A 12,958-nucleotide genomic window follows, 5' to 3' on the forward strand; every position below is an offset into this window, starting at 1 on the left:
TCATTTGAAGGCTTCCTTGGGCTGGCGGATCCACTTTGAAGATGGTGCACTCACATGCTCCACGAGTGATTGCAGGCTGCTGACAAGAGGCTGCAGTTCCTTGCCATGTGATGTCTCCATAGGGTTGCTTGAGTGTCCTCATAACATGGCAGCTGGCATCTCACAGATTGGGTGATTCCAGAAAAGACAAGGCTAAAGCCACACTGACTTTTATGACCTAGCCTCAAAAGCCATACTCTGTCATTTTGAAATACTCCTTTAGTTATACCCCTATTCAAGAGCATGAAAATCAGGAAGCAAGACTCATTGGAGGCCATCTTGCAGAGTGCCTACTGCCATGTGGGTTAAGAGGATGAGGAAGAAAGATCACAGCGTCAAGTCTACACAAAAGTTAGTATGGCTCAAGACAGGTTGGGATGAGTGGTTGAAAGCTAAAGATATGAACAGTGCAGAAGTGAGAGAAGCCAGATTTTATGTGGCTATGTGTGTGTGTTTCAGGATGGGGAACGTGACTTAAGTGATCTACCTGTGTAGAGACGGACTTTCTTTGAAAACTTGAATACCCTTTTTGAAAGATTGGGTGGGGGAAATGTAGAGAGCATGGATAACGTTCATCTCAGATACACAAACGGGAAAATGTATAAACGAGAAACATCCTTCAGAATAAAGTCTGAAAGTTAGTGACCTTTTACCAGACTCTTGTGTTTTAGATAAAAGAGAATGTGCTCCAGATAATGCCTGTAACTGGCCCAAGAGATGATATCACTGAATTGAACCTGCAATTTAAGTAGAAATAAAAGGAAAAAAATAAATCATGACGATAAAGAAGTAATAAAGACCTGGTTTGAAAAACAAAAATTCCTATTCGGCAATATCTTGGGGAGGAAAAAATGATGGTATTTAGATCAGCAAATCTGGGTCAAATGCATCTCAAGGAATTAGCAGAAAAGAGTGGAGGGGGGAAGAAACTGAGAGTTTTGAACAAGAAGTGCATGGCTCCTGCAAAGAAGTTATATACTTTTTATTATTTTCCAGCTCAAGTGGTTGACCTGCGTTCATGGTCAAGTTCAGAGGTCAATTTTGTGATGGCTCATCGAATTATATCTAAAGTCCAGAGTCATGTGGGCTCTTCCGTGGGGATCCCTTCCCACCACCCCCGCCCTGCAGTCATGCTGAGGCAAAAGGCCAGGTCTGCATTCCAGCATAATGTATTCTTCATTAGTCTAAGCTGTGACTTGTTCATGCTTACATTCAATTTGAATGTTTACATTCACTTTCATAATATTTCCTCTGGGTTTATTATTTCCATTTGTAAAAATTCACTCAGTCTTCTGTGTCAGAGAAAGCCGATGTAATTAGCCAAGGGCTGTTGCACTGACACACGAGGCCCAGAGCTTTTCAAGAGCAGATAGATGATGCTCTACTAGAGAGAACTGGAGATTCCCACTCCTTTGCTTGCCTCAGACTTCTAAGACATTGGATGTAAGATGGTGTTGGGAGGTGAGAGAGGGCTTTGAGAAAACAGGGGCATTGTAGGTGTGGCTTTGCTGTCTCATGGATAACTATATTTTGGTCTTCTCGACACCTTCTTTGCCAGGGCACTGACCTCTCCTGACTCGCACACCAGATCGTCCACATGGGTACCTTGGGGATTACCATGTAAGTAGATTAAAGCTTCCTCATGGTGGCTGTGGGCTGGGTAAATATCATATTCATTTCTCTGTCTTTGAATATATATTGATTCTGAAGACCTAGGTTTGGAAAAATGAGCAGTTGTAGGGTAATATATTCAGTCACTCCTCTGTTCATTCAATTCACATTTCCTAAAGGCACATTATGTATTAGGTACCAGCTTATGTTCCAAGAGTGCAATGGTTTTATTCTCCAGTTCTTGAGAGGCAGTCCACTGTTGCCTCCGTGTAGCATCTTCCAATCTTATATATTTGATCCATCAACAAAGGAAAGACAGGATTAATTTCTGTTAGTCATAGGCCTCTATGAATGCCATTCTCACAGGTTTTCTTGAAGGTCTCTGTGGACACATCTTTGGATTTCCTCTGAGAATGGACATGAAGTGCCCATCTTATCCAAGTCTAAATAGACTCAGAAAATTGCCTATAAGCTTGCACCAGAACCAAGACAATCTTTAATTTTCTTTCCCAAGATCTTGAATGGACTCCAGTCTATTATTAATTGGGATTATTTCAGTCTAAAGGAATAAAACACCTGATTTAAACTGACTTGACTACAGAAGGGAACGTATTGCTTTGTGTGACTCATCAACTTGACTTCAGGAATCAATTTGACTTCAAGTGTGGTTGCACAGGTACTCAAACAATGCCAGCAGGACTGGGTTTCTCTCTCTTTTTTTTTTTTTTTTTGCTGTACGCGGGCCTCTCACTGTTGTGGCCTCTCCCGTTGCGGAGCACAGGCTCTGGATGCGCAGGCTCAGCGGCCATGGCTCACGGGCCCAGCCGCTCCGCGGCATGTGGGATCTTCCCGGACCGGGGCACAAACCCGCGTCCCCTGCATCGGCAGGCAGACTCTCAACCACTGCGCCACCAGGGAAGCCCTGGGTTTCTCTTCTTCTCTGGATCTTGGCTCTGCTTTCTCTGCGCTGATCTCATTCTCCAGTAGGATCTCAGAGGCACCACCTAACTCAATGCAGTTCTTAGGCTGCATCCTACTCGGTTTAAATCCAGCATAAAAACGACCGTGTGAAGTGTGACCAATTGAAGTCATGAAGTGCACTCTAACTGGATTGGTTTAGGTCGTGGGCCCCCCACTGGGCCAGTTATCATGGGGTGGGTATGTTTCATATCCTCTTTCTCTAGGACTAGGGGTGAGCTTAACTTAAACCACACAACATGAGAGTGGGGGAGTGGGCATCTCCAAATAACAATTGAGTCCATCCCCTCATGAAGTGGGAAAATACTCCAGGGAAGCAAACCATACATGTTCACTACACATACATTGATTTAATTTCCCCGGATTAAATATTTAAAATATTTTCTTAGATATGTAAAATGATGAAGGAACTAGCAGTTGTATTTTGTTATGTGCTGGTAGACACACCTGACTTATTGTGTTTAACTACAATAATTTGACCCATTTTGGATAAGTTGACCATATGAGAGGGGGCAGGGAATAGACTAAAACTTGTCACATAAAAACAGAAGAACTGAGGATGTTCAACCTCAGGGAGTTTTTGGTACTTTGCAGCATGGTTGGAGGGAGATAGTATTACATCACTTATTTGAAGCACCTTAAGGCAGAAGTAAAAACAGATTTGTTCTTGAGACACAGAGATTTCTACTGATAAATAGCTGTCCAGTGTAGGAACTGATGCCTTGGTTAGTACTGTTTCCTAGACTGTAACTGTTCAAGCATAGTTTTATCAGACTGTCAAGAATGGTATAGAAGGGCTTCCCTGGTGGCGCAGTGGTTGAGAGTCCGCCTGCCGATGCAGGGGACACGGGTTCGTGCCCCGGTCCGGGAAGATCCCACATGCCACGGAGCGGCTGGGCCCGTGAGCCATGGCCGCTGAGCCTCCGCATCCGGAGCCTGTGCTCCGCAACGGGAGAGGCCACAGCAGTGAGAGGCCCGCGTACCGCAAAAAAAAAAAAAAAAAAAAAAAAAAAATACTACATGTTGGGCATTGTACTAGATCTTTTGAATATGTTACTAATTGTGTCCTCATAGCTCTATATAAACTATAGAGATTGTTATTTCAGTTTTACACCTGAGGAAACTGATGCTCAGAAAGTGGAAATAAGTTGCCCAAGACACACAGTTCTTAGGTGGGAAATAGGATATAGACCCTGATATTTATGACTTCAAAACACACCCTCCATGAAGAACTAAATTAAGTTGTCTTTAATCCTGAGCTCTGGTTGCCTCATAAATGAACTCAGGTTTATAGCCTGAATTTGTTCCCATATGTCTATGCAATCCCCTGGGTCTGCCAGGCTTTCTCTGATCCCACTCTGAAAGTGTAAGAGGTTGTTCAGAATGACCTGAACCCAATTAGAAGAAGAACCAATGTGCTGTATGTTAAGCTCTGAGGAACAAAAGACCTCTTCTTAGTGTCTTCACAGTATGATGCTGTGTTTAATAACCCTGAATGTGAAAAATCAAGAGCGTAAAGTATCCTAATTACAACTCTCCAGGCATCTGGGGTCCAAGAATTAGCCACTTTGCTTTGGTAAAATGAGAGAGCATTAAACGTAACAGGAAATCAGATTCCCTAGAACCACTAGCTCTTATTTCAGATGAGAAAACTGAGTCCCAGAGGAGTAAGATGATGTATACAAGGCTACATAGCTAGTTAATGATGGAACTGGGAATAGAATCCCGTTTACTGGTCACCCAGGAAAGAACACTTATCACCCTGGATCGTAGCCAACCTAAGATGAAATATTAAGCCAACCCAACTCTTAGAAGAATAGACTAAAACACTAAAGGTTTTATCCTATTTTGAACTTCTGTCCTCTCCCCACCCCTCACCCAATACTATTATACTGTCCATAAAATCTTGTTTCAATAGATTGTTGAGTCATGATTTGACTAAACTACGAGATTAGAGTTTGCTTTAGGCATTTATAGAGGGAAGGGGAAGGAGGAATATGGGAAGGAGCTCCTATTGTAAATAGTGCTGCAGTGAACATTGGGGTGCATGTAACTTTTCAGATTATGGTTTTCTCCGAATATATTCCCAGAAGTGGGATTGCTGGATAATATGGTAGTTCTAATTTTAGTTTTTCAAGGAACCTCCATACTGTTCTCCATAGTGACTGTACCAATTTACATTCCCACCAACAGCTTAGGAGGATTCCCTTTTCACCATACCCCCTCCAGCATTTATTGTTTGCAGACTTTTTGATGATGGCCATTCTGACTGGTGTGAGGTGATACCTCATTGTAGTTTTGATTTGCATTTCTCTAACAATTAGCGATGTTAAGGATCTCTTCAAGGGCTTTTTGGCTATCTGTACGTCTCTGTTGGAGAAATGTCTATTTAGATCTTCTGCCCATTTCAGACAAAGACAAATATCATATGATATCACTTATATGTGGAATCCAAAAATATGATACAAATGAACTTATTTAGAAAACAAAAACAGACCAACAGACTTAGAAAACAAACTTATGGTTACCAAAGGGGAAAGGTGGTGGAGGAGGGATAAATTAGGAGGTTGGGATTAACAGATACTCACTACTATATATAAAACAGATAATCAACAAGAACCTATTGTATAGCATAGGGAACTCTACTCAATAGTCCGTAATAACTTGTATGGGAAAAGAATCTGAAAAAGAATAGATACATGCATATGTATAACTGAATCACTTTGCTGTACACCTGAAATTAACACAACATTGTAAATCAACTACACTCCAATATAAAATAAAAACAAAAAAAAGAAGTGAAAGGAGATCAGAGAAGGCTAAAATTCTATACTTAGTGAAATAAAGGCATTTTCAAAGAAAAAAAAAAGGAGGGGGGGCCTCCTACCAGCCATGATTCTCTCACAAATAACTACAATCAGTTGTGCAGGAAAAAGATAAAACATGACCTAGAGTTACTGGAGAGGGACCAGAAGCAGACTAATTCTAGAGGAAAGAGGACGGCAAGGAGCAAGTGACTTGAAGTCACGCCAGAGGCAGTGCCATTTTGCATATCTACAAAAACAAAGCAAAGCAAAAAAGCAAAACACCTCACTAAGCATTTCTTAAAAATTCTAAGATCAAAACCAAATGAAATCTACCATCTTTCTGGGCTGTAAAACCAGAGGACAGAGATAGGAGTGACCACATTGACCAGAAAGTGAGGGAAGATAATTAGAAGGAGGGAGACAGAAAGGGGAGCCTGAATTTCTAAGTATAAACTTCCCAATCTCTTGAGTGACTCATGAACTACGCAAGTATGGGACAGATTCTAGCTAAGAAGAAAACAAATGAACCTAAATTTGAACTACCACCCTAGAGGTAGAGTTTGCTGTTTGAATCTAATCAAATTAAGTGCCTCATTAAACAAAACACACAAGTAATCAAATCTAGGATCTCCAAATATAACATTAACATCTCCAGGACAAAATTTTTAAATTACTCAACAGATGAAGAACCAGGAGTGTCAGGAGAAGAGGAGCCATCCCTGGCTTCAACCAGAAGAGTTCTGATTATTTTCTCCTTCTTATAGGGTTTTCCATGGAACATCCCATTAATGCCACTAAAAGATGGTTTGCAGTCCTTTGAAGTAGATGATTTCCAAGGTGGTTTCTATCTCTAGCATTCAGCTGGCTTATTATTCAATCTATACACTTGGAGGGATCCTCAGAAAAGCCCTTGTGTGCACCTAATCACTACTCCATAGTTTGTAGCCAATGTGTGTAGTAGCATGAGGCAGTGCTTCTCAGTCTTTAATATGTACTCACATCACCAAGCTTCTTGCTAAAATGTGTTTCAGGAAGACTGGGATGGGGCTTGGGGGTCTGCATATCTAACAAGCTGCACGTAAATCTGATACTGTTGGTTCAAAAATCATACTTTGAGTAGCAAGTTTCCTAGGGACACAGTTTCACAGTGAAATTCAATAACCAAATAAGAGTGGGGACGGCTGAACACTGTAACTGCTCTTATAAATTTATAAAGCAATTTTCTGAGAAATACTGCAGACTTCTGACTGTGTTTTAACTCAGCGTTTCCTGAATTAATTTCACCACAGAATCTTTTTTTGAAAGAAAATCCTATTACATAACACCAAATAGGTGGTATATAAAACATAGTTTTGGAAAGTTTTATTGTATGGGAGTCTTAAAAGAAATGCATAATTCTGTGTTTTTATGCACTTAATCCCCATTTCTGTGTGAGCAAAGAAACCATTTTCTCAAGTTCTTACCTGAGAATAATGAAATATAGGGCTCCCCTGAACTGTGCTTGAAATTTCAAATGTGAAATTTTTGGAAACCATTTACAGAAAGAAAAATGTGTGTGTCAGCAGTTACCTAACTGGGTATGTTTCATGGCGTCAGCTACACTGGTCTAATTTGAAGACCTTGGAAAATGCTTTGAGCTAGAAAAATTTACTCCATTGGTTTGAGTACTCCACTGATGATGAATTATTCCTCCAGGTGAACCTTTCCTTTATCTCCTGTTCTTAAATGAGAAGGCTCCCAGAGGGCTGAACGTGGGGTCACTAACCCACACTAGTCGGGGGAAGAGTTGCTATGAGCCCTTGTTCCCTCAAGGGCAGTGAGAAACCATGAAACAGATGGTGCCATTGCCTCCCATGTATGTGATCAGTCCTTCTCAAAATGTGCCCCTGTATCCCTGACTTTCCAACAACCTAATGATTAAACTAGGGCATGGATTATGACTTCTGTTGAACAGACAAGGAAATGGCAGCGAAGATAAGTTGTTTGAAGTCCTCTGTCTATTGGAAGAGCCAAGATAAAGGATATAGAAAGATGCCTAAGAGTTAGTAAACTTCTCTTCTGTGCCAGGTACTTCATATGCTTAATCATTCAACCGCATTTTATACATTGGAAAACTGAAATGCAAGAAAACTAGCCACTTGTCCCAGTTAATAAATGGGAAAACTGGGATTCAAGCCCCTTTATTTGACTCTCATGCATGTGGTGCAGACACCTTCAATATTTCTTCATCTGTCTGAGATATTAGTAGCTACCAGGTCTTGAAAATGAGGGAAAAGTCCTCACCAGGATAATGAGATAGAAGTGCAAGATCAGATACTTGCTGCAGAGTGTACTCTACTGCAGAAGTTTGCCCAAGGTCAACCTAGCGATTTCATTGCATGGTTTCCCTTTTTCTTTTGCCTTTTAAATATATTGTAGGGACTTCCCTGGTGCCACAGTGATTAAGACTCCACACTCCCAATGCAGGGGGCCTGGGTTCGATCCCTGGTCAGGGAACTAGATCCCATATGCATGCTGCAACTAAGAGTTCACATGCCACAACTAAGGAGCCCGCCTGCCGCAACTAAGGAGCCCACCTGCTGCTACTAAGACCTGGCACAACCAAATAAATAGATAAATAAATAAAAATTATTTTAAAATAAATAAATAAATAAAAATAAATATATTGTACAATATCTTGTTCCAAATGGTGTTATTACCATCTCATTATTCCTTCATGCCTTTTAATGAAGCACTTTTTTCACAGGGTGCATTTTTGATATCATTCATCTGGGAAAACTCTACAGATTTTTCTAAAAGCACATGACACACAATTTCTATTTGAGATTCTATTTGAGATTGATCCCGCCCACACCCCTCACCCCAACCTTGACATTCTGGAGTCTTAAAAACATTCTTCCTAAGCAAAAACACCAGACAGCAGAGAAAGAAAACAATAAGACACACCTTGTAATTTTACCCAAAAAATCCCTGACAGATCAGATCTATAAATTCAGAGTCATATGGAGTGAGGCAGACCAAGAGCATGAACAGACCACATTGTCCAGAATTCCCTCTGCTGCCGACATGGTCCAACAAGGTTCAAAGCAAATATTCTCTTGCTCAGATTTGAGACATCCTTCTAGGAAGAGAACCTTCCAACCATCTGCCTAGGAAGCCATTTGTGCCATGTCCTCATAATGAGATTTGGTATTTTTCATAGAATTTCACACTCGACATGCTGAATGTGTCTTATAGATCATTTAAAACGTGGTCTTATATTTTGTAATCAGCCAAAGTGAAAATACATGTGCTGCCAGCCAGTCAATTACTAAGTCATTTTTACACTCCCACTGGGTACCAGTCTGGACTGTGGGGAACGTGTGGCAGGCACTGGGCTAGATGCTTTCACATGCATCTTCTCCGTTAGAGTTAATTACAACGATCATAACGATAGCAAGCAGTTATTTATCTTATTATGCAATAGGCACTGTGATAAATGTTTGCATGATGCCTGATTTAATGCTCACCGTAATCCTACGAGATAAACAAGTCTTCCCAAACCTCATTGCTCACCAGCATCAGCTGAGGAACTTTATTAGAATGAGTCCTAATCAAGACCTATTGAGTCAGAATCTCTGGGTTAAAAACATGAAATCTCTATTTTTCAGTAACTTTCTGAGGAATCACGAGGCAGCCTGAAGTTAACCAGCACCTGGGAAAAATAAGACAGATGTTGTTATCTCGATTTTATTCACCGGAAATCAAAGCTCAGAGAGAAAAATGTGTGCCCAAGATGTGCTGGCTTGTCACTGACTCACCATTGCAGCCACCTTGAGAGCGTCCTCAAAGGTCTCCTACAACTCAGAGTGTGGTATGAAGATTGGAAGCATTAGCATCACCTGACACCCAATCTGCTAAGACGAGCACCTGCATTTTAACCAGACCCCCCCAGAAGACAGGGTGTGAGAAGTGCTGCTCTGGACCACTGAGCTGGAGACTGAAAACTGCATCTCCCAGACTCTACCATCAGTGAGCTTATTTAATTTTACCAACGGGGGGCACTGAGGGAGATCGGAGGGTGGAAGGAAGGAGGAACCGTCTTTGTCCACTTTTGCAGAGACATTAGCAAGGGCCGGGGGATTTAAGACAGGCTACTGTGGGCTCCAGCCACATGGATGATGTCTGGCGAGCTCCGGGGGCGGTGGGGGCGGGGGGATGGCGGCTTCGGGGATCCTGCTGACTGCAGTGGCACAATTCGGTAACAACAGCTAACAGGTCAGCGTTCACAGGGGCGGGTAGAAAACTAGCTGATTTAGGGGTAACAATCTTTTCTTCTCTTTTGCTCCTTCAGCCCTTTCCGCATCATTGTAAACATTTTCCTGCATTAAGTCCCTCTTTACTTGAAATAGCAAGAGTGGTTCTCTTTCCCTGGTTGTATATTAGCTGATATTACAGCTTAGTTATCATACAATAATCATGCTCCTTGTCAAAGGAGCAGGGTGAGGATTCAGCTCCAGGGTCTGAGACGGCAAAGCTCAAGTTCTTAACCAGTATCAAATACAGACGGTCCCAACTTACAATGGTTCGACTTCTGGTGGTGTGAAAGTGATATGCATTCAGTAGGTACTGTACTTCGAATTTTGATCTTTTCCAGGCTAGTGATGTGTGGTCAGATACTCTCTCATGATGCTGGGCAGTGACAGCTAGCTGCAACTCCCTCTCGGCCACAGACCTGAGGATAAATAATCCATACACCGACAACCGTTCTGTAAGCATACAACCGTTCTCTTTTTCACTTTCAGTACAGGACGCAATAAGTTGCATGAGATATTCGACACTTTACTATAAAATAGGCTTTGTTTTAGATAACTATGCCCTACTGTAGGCTAACGTAAATGTTCTGAGCACGTTTAAGGTAGGCAAGGCTAAGCTATGACGGTCGGTAGATTAGGCGTATTAAATGTATTTTTGACTTGATATTTTCAACTTATGATGGGTTTATAGGGACTTAACCCCATCGTAACTTGAGAAAGATCTGTATATCAAAAGCACTGCACAATAAAGTGTTCACTTCTATAGGGTAACTGAGCTGTCTTCTTGCTATTCATTCTTTTATCTACTAAAAATATATATATAATAAAACTTTCTGTGCCAAGAAGTATGGTAAGTTCTGGGAATACAAAGTTGAATAAAACATAGCTCCTGCTACCATGGAAGGAAGATTCACAGGCAATTAATTATAAGACAATGTGGTAAGTTCAAAATTGAACCAATTTCTAAGGACAGACCAATTTTAACATGACTGTTACTTGAACAGTTATGAAAAAAACCAAATGATATTTAAGGCTGATACACTTGGGCACAGGAAGTCTTTTGAGAGAATAAAACAGTTACCGCTGGGTAAGGAAGACAGGTATTGACTGACCTACTTCTCTGAGGTCCCTCCTGTACTATTCATTCATTCATTTGTTCATTCAATTAATAGCATTGAGTGCTTTATAGCAGGACCTCTCTATACCTTGGGAATGAAGCATGTGAGTAAAATAAGAGGGATTTGATCTCATGGGTCTTCCATTTTTAGGGAGAGACGGTCAATAGGCAAGTAAACAAATAAGATCATTTTATTCTATGAAAAGTGCTCTAAAGGAAATTAGCAGGGAGATATGAATGAATGCAACTGAGAAGAGGGGGGTATTTTAGGTACAGTTTTATTACAGGGGATATTCGTGTAGAAGCCACTGTCCTTGTCCCCAAGAAGGACATAATGAGTCTGAAGGCAATGCTGAAAAGTGGGTCTCAGGTTAGAAGAGCTGCCAGTGAGAACACAGCACATGGAGAGCCCCCTCAAAGCTAGCACCTTCCCTCCAGCGAAGCACTGCTACAGCCAGCATTCAGAGTGCATGACTCTTCAGGGCAGGGGCTGGCTTTTCCTTAAAGCTCCATTCTTCACAGTTGACAGTGGAAGAGGCATGGCATGGTGCAACGATCAGACACTGAGAGTCCCCAATCTTGGTTTAAAAGCTGGTTGCAACACTACTAATTCATTTGTATCTCAGTTTAACAGCCCGCAAAATGGGTATAATAATTCCCAAATCACAGGATTGTTGTGAGAACTGAATACTCTACTTGGTGCATATCGTGTAGTAGATTACCTGGCTCACAATGGGTAAGCAGTAAATATTCTGTGAATTGATCTGCGTGACATATACAAGCACCTTAATGTCAGAAATCATTGTGCTTTTCCCACAAGGTGATGGATCTCTCTCAGAAGAGATGGTGGAGTTGGATGTGAGACAGGGTTTCTTCTCCTTCAACCTCTGTTTACTTGACTAGAGGAGATGGAAGGAATGGGTGGGTCTTCCTCATGGAATTGAGGGCTTTCTGCTGGCTAAGTCTCACTGGTTGCCTCTTCCATTCCTCTTACGACCAGATCTGCCAGGACACCCACTTGCCAATGTCCCTCTGAAATTGTGTTCCCCAGAACTGAACAGAGTCCTCTAGCTGGAGTCTGGCCACAGCTCAAAACAGCCACACCATCACAAGCCCTTGGGTTGGATGCCAAACTTCTAGATACGTAGCTTCAGGGGGCATTGGGATATTACAAGCCATATTGGACTATGGATTCATGCTATGCTTGTAGCCGATTAACACCCACACGTTGCACATGGTATAATTAGGACACCAAGACCTCCATCTGCTTCTACTTCTACATGTAAGTCTTTCACCCTCATTTCAGGTCTTCATACTGATTTCTGCAAAGTTTCTCTAGACCTAAGGAAGATCCTTGAGGAGACATGATACTTATTTGTGGAATCACTCGTAGAGTTTTGCACGTGAACTGGAATATATGAGACTCCTGGTGGGTACTTATTAAATAAATTACTATTTTAACTAGTGCAAAAGTAAAAAGTGCTTAGTTTTATAAAAACAATAGAATGTATAGTTTAGTCAAAGGAAGAAAACAAAGACTCATAATTCCGTACTGTTACATAACACCCCCAAATAGTATCAAATTATTTGTATTTTTAGGTAACTTGAATTGTCTTAACGTATTATGGCATTCTTACCACATCATTTGAGTAACTGAAAAATAACTCACTACATTGATAGCCTGTAATTCATTTAAGAGGATTTATTTAAACAATGAAATTGTTGGAACTTTAGGTTGTTTCAGGGTTTTTTGTTTCCTTGTTTACTATTTTAAAGATCTCTGTCTATACATCCTACCAAACATCTGATTATTTCCTTAGTGTAAAGTCCTAGAAGTGGAAGTATTGGGTCAAAGATAATGTCTATTTTTAAGATTTATATGTATATATATGTGGTCAAATGGCCTCCAAAACCATGCATGACAATATCCTTCTCTTGCCCTTCCTGAGAGTATGTAAAAGGGGGAAAATAGAGTGTGTGTCATAAAATTGTTTGGAAAATTGAGTTAATATACATTAAGTGTCAGATAGTAATTGGTACATAGAAATTACTCCAAAAATGGTAGTTGTTGTTATTACTGTTATTGTTATTTTTACCTTTATATCTCACAT

General features: G+C 41.0%; 1 long non-coding RNA gene across 2 annotated transcripts in view; it reads left to right on the forward strand.

Annotated features, from left to right (window-relative positions):
* The first annotated feature begins 963 nt into the window (after positions 1–963).
* LOC137210485 (uncharacterized) overlaps positions 964–12,958 on the forward strand; it is a 39,982-nt gene continuing 27,987 nt past the window's right edge. For both annotated transcript variants that reach the window (XR_010936571.1, XR_010936572.1), the window contains exons 1-5: positions 964–1,189; positions 1,598–1,659; positions 9,086–9,446; positions 10,072–10,185; positions 12,154–12,276. This is a non-coding gene — a long non-coding RNA (uncharacterized lncRNA). The remainder of the gene's footprint in view (positions 1,190–1,597; positions 1,660–9,085; positions 9,447–10,071; positions 10,186–12,153; positions 12,277–12,958) is intronic.

The sequence above is a fragment of the Pseudorca crassidens genome, chromosome 17 (assembly GCF_039906515.1).
Source record: "Pseudorca crassidens isolate mPseCra1 chromosome 17, mPseCra1.hap1, whole genome shotgun sequence".
Lineage (NCBI taxonomy): Eukaryota > Metazoa > Chordata > Mammalia > Artiodactyla > Delphinidae > Pseudorca > Pseudorca crassidens.